General features: G+C 39.4%; 1 protein-coding gene across 1 annotated transcript in view; it reads right to left on the reverse strand.

Annotated features, from left to right (window-relative positions):
- LOC116840996 (J domain-containing protein) overlaps positions 1-1649 on the reverse strand; it is a 14282-nt gene extending 12633 nt beyond the window's left edge. The window contains exon 1 of the mRNA XM_032808439.1: positions 1487-1649. The gene's annotated coding sequence lies outside the window, so the exon portion shown is untranslated. The remainder of the gene's footprint in view (positions 1-1486) is intronic.
- Positions 1650-3995: the final 2346 nt, after the last annotated feature.

A 3995-nucleotide genomic window follows, 5' to 3' on the forward strand; every position in this document is an offset into this window, starting at 1 on the left:
CTCTCTCTCTCTCTCTCTCTCTCTCTCTCTCTCTCTCTCTCTCTCTCTCTCTCTCTCTCTCTCTCTCTCTCTCTCTCTCTCTCTCTCTCTCCTCCTTCTACGCGATGTACATCCCATGCGCAGTTGCGCGCCTGTTGCGACTCGGCTCACCCCTCGTGCGCCCATCAACCACCCATCTATCCAGCCAGCTAGCCACCCATCCGCCGCCCTGTTAACGTTCCACCGGGTGGCTGCAGCCGGCTACGGCCTTAATGTCACACACATTCACGGAAACTCTCATTTTGTTCCTTCGAGCTTGACTCCACCTCGGGAATTGCCCGACATGCCTTTCTTAGATCTGTTAGGTCTAGTTGGAAATTATAAAGTACTCAGGGAGAGAGAGAGAGAGAGAGAGAGAGAGAGAGAGAGAGAGAGAGAGAGAACTAGAGCACCGTCTCCGCGCTTATATGAGATCACGACGTCGGCAGAAGGCGGGAAATCGCGTTCCGATATACGACGAGGCAATTAAGGTTTTTGCGTCCCGCCTCATGCGCCTTCTCTGAAGGCGCTTGAATCACGCCTAGTGGAACTCGTGTATTCTCATTGGCACGTCGGATATGTCGAATATGGTTTTGCACCATACCAGCTTGAGTCGAAATTTTAGATCTATTTTCAAGAAAGGATCAGATTTAATATACATGAAAACTGAAATTTTGCTTAGCGCTTCTTTCCAAAATTGATTTTGACAAACGTTAACTGCAATATTGGGGTCAAAAGTAGGATTAAAATTTCGACTGAGGAATACATATAGGAACTGAAGTCCTACTTGGCCTCTAAACAGCGGAAATTGAATATCAAAATAATAAATGGAATGTTAAAATAGTAAATGAAATGAGGTCAAAGATAAGATGAAAATTTTGATTCAGTTTGTTTCATCATGTATTCTCAATGAAACAGTGACCCAAGTAAACAGTGACTCATTTTCATCCTACTCTTTCGACCTCAATATTCCATTTAATACCTACTTTGATACTTTAAAATCTATATTAACTTGTTTTGATTCTGTTACATAACTAATTTTGTGGAAAAATCATCTTTAGAACTTACAAGTGGCATTTAATATGTTTTCTGTCGTTTAAAGGCGCTAAGTAGGACATCACTTTCCATGTGTATTAAACATACATTGCCTCTTCAGAATATACAGATATTGGAAAATTCAGATAAAGCTAAAATTTCGATTCGGGGAAAAACTCTGCCGGAAAATCCAATTCCTGCATGCGCTTTTACTTAATAAGCACTTTCACACACTAAACTATATCACAAGTACGAAATATTATTTCGACATCAATGTACGATAACTAATTATCTTTACATGACGTGGAACGTGTCGTTATCGTAGCGGTTGCTAACGCGTCCGAGTCGACTTCAAAGCCAACGGTTGTCGCTGGGATCGCTTTTCCTGTCAAAGAGGCGAATGTGAAGAGCACTTACGAAATACAACACTTACAGGCACGAGTACTCGATGTCACGTGAAACCCTAATGGCCCTGTCGCGAGGATCGCGACGACGACGTTGCTTGGGAAACACGCGGACGTACGCGTTGTCGAACAGCACAATGTGATATCGAGAGCGCAACGCATCTACGTCTTACTGACGTAGACACGAGATTCCAGAGGCCCGCGGCTTTCACTTACGGTTAAACAACCTTGGATCTCCTTTTATCTCGCAACCTTACCGATCGAGCAAACGCAGATTACTCGTGCCGATGAGTTCGTGATGATGGATGTGTTTGTGGACATGTGGGAGAGGATTACTTTGAAAATAGCAGCGAAAGATCTTTTCCTTTTCGTAACTTTACGGTCGCAGCATATTCTTTCAATTGAAATAATCTTTATATTAATCGGAAAATGTAAAATTTTTGCGAGAACGCGATCGCTAAGCAAATTCGCCAGAAGTTGCAAGACGAAGTTGCGACGTGAACACACGAACGGCGATTGATGAAGCTTTACTCGTACTTGCACACGGGCTTAATTAGAAATTCAAATTTTCCGCAGAAGTACGAGGAAGAACGGACGGGAAGAGAGCAGGGAAGGGGAAAGAACAACGAAACGTGAGTGTATGTATGGATCTATTATGCATTCCTCTTACTCCCACGAAGAGGCTGCGAAGAGGATGCCTGCCGCGCGCGCTAAGCTATATTTAAGGGAACAACCTACCTCCTGAAAACTCAACGGACGAACCGAATACACGTGGGATAGGAGGAGAAAAAAGAAAAGTATGGAAAGAAAGAAAAAAAATATGAGCGTCGGAGCTAGCAGCGTTTTAATGGTTTCCCGGGGCGCGCGGCCATTCGTAGTCGACACGTGTCAGATCGACACCTGCAGCATTTGCGAAACTTGTAAGCTCGCAGAATGAATTTTTGACAAATCAAACCGTGTTTGGAAAAATGCGTTTTTAACGTTCGTTCGCGTCGTATTTGTATGTGTGTGTGTGTGTGTGTGTGTTTGCGCACGTATACAAAAGAAATATTATGGTTTTCTTCACATAGTAATTTTTTTCAATTTTACTATGTTTCTGGTAGTCCAGCAATAGACAGTGAGTAATATCTATCCCTTGCTATATAACAAATTTCGCTAAAAATCCGAGTAACTTCGATCCTACTTTCAGCTTCAATATATTTTATTTAACTATTTTGATACTCCAAAGTCTACGTCAATCTCTCTTTTCGTTTTATTTCACTCACTAACTACGTATTATATATTAAACATATACTGATCCTTCAAAATATATAGATATTAGGAAGTTCACGAAAGTAGAGCTGAAATTTCGACTGGAGATAGCAAGTATTTTGATAGTAGATTTCAGTTTTTCAAATATAAATAATATGTAAGATGAAAGGATAGTGAATCATTGAAAATGTTTCTCTATTGCTCGTTTACAAAATCCTATAATAATTTTTACACAAGAATTCTCACCAGATAAAAAGGAAAATTTTGAACATTATCAGAGTCAAAGTAAACTGTATCATTAGAATTAAATTTATTTTGCTAAAATCTACTTTGCTTAGTTCCTACTAGCAAAGAATTCAAGGTTTAATAGGGCCAAAATTTCGACTCGGATTCACACACGAGCGATTTTTACTCAATAGGCAAAAAATTGCCAACGCGAGACAGCACAAAAATCATCGTTGCTAGCCGTGCTTCATCCATGTCGCTTTCCGAAATCTTTTCGAAAACCCCGCGTCAACCGCAGTAACAACAAACGATACTGCGTTTTACATTAAGAGGGGAACCTGGTTTATAACGCTCAAAAAATCGAATTTTCAAAAGTCACCTTAATCGATAGTAGTACTACCTTAGAATACCCTTAAAGTTTTAAACCGAAATTCAAAATACTTTTCGAGTTATAGCTTGAAGATCATGCGTCGGGCAGATATACAGCGCGCTCCGCTTTCCTACTCTTTCATAGAGAATTATCATCAACTCGACAGATGTTTCGTATTGAGTAGATGAGCCATTGTTTATATTTATATGTTAAGGTTTATGTTTGAACGAATTAGAGTACAGATTTCAAGTAACAGTGAAATTTAGAAACAGCGCTTTGTGTCGTTATAAATGATCAATCGAAAATAGTCGAAATTGGCCTGTATGAAGTTAGCCCCCCACTTTTCGAATTTATTAATTTTGACAGTTGTGCTGATTTGTGCTAGGTTTGTGCTACATTGTGCTTGAATTATAAATTTTTAATACGAAAAATGAGCGAGAAAAATGGAAAAAACCGTTTTTTTTGGTAGCCCCCCACTTTTTGATTTTCGAAATTTTTTTTATTGTGCTAGGTTGTGCTAAGTTGTGCTAACATTGTGCTAAAGTATTATCTTCGAAAAATAATCATGAAAGGAATAAAACGAAAAAAACGATTTTAGGCAGAAAACAAGAAAAGTAAGATTTATATTCGTATAAGTCAACCAAACAATATATAATTATATATCTGAGTTGCTCTAGGCTAGCACAAGTCAG

This window comes from Odontomachus brunneus, unplaced genomic scaffold (genome assembly GCF_010583005.1).
Source record: "Odontomachus brunneus isolate Ranch 3 - 2012 unplaced genomic scaffold, Obru_v1 Obru_scaffold_013, whole genome shotgun sequence".
Lineage (NCBI taxonomy): Eukaryota > Metazoa > Arthropoda > Insecta > Hymenoptera > Formicidae > Odontomachus > Odontomachus brunneus.